This window comes from Octopus bimaculoides, chromosome 16 (genome assembly GCF_001194135.2).
Source record: "Octopus bimaculoides isolate UCB-OBI-ISO-001 chromosome 16, ASM119413v2, whole genome shotgun sequence".
In the NCBI taxonomy this organism is placed as follows: Eukaryota; Metazoa; Mollusca; class Cephalopoda; order Octopoda; family Octopodidae; genus Octopus; species Octopus bimaculoides.
In genome coordinates, this window is record NC_068996.1 from 42,351,435 (window position 1) to 42,351,870 (window position 436).

Sequence of the window (436 nt, forward strand, 5' to 3'; positions counted from 1 at the left end):
GTATTTGTGTGTGTATGAATGTATTTGTACACACACACACACACACACACACACACACACACACACACACACACATATAAGCACATACACACACACGCACGCACGCACGCACACAAACACACACACATTCGGATTGTATGCTTGTTGGTTCATGATTGTTTTTGTTTGAATACACACGACCTTAAACACACATACACATACCAGTATGCGAGAGTCTGTGTGTGAGGGCATATATGGCATGTATGTATGTATGTATGTATATATGTATGTATATATATCTTTATCAATGTATGTGTTTGTGATTTTTTATGCCTGTTTATATACGTGTTTCGGACATGTATTCATAAAGATACATGCACATACATTTACATGCATATATATGTGTGTGTGTATGTACGTGTAAGTGTGCATATATATATATATATATATATATATA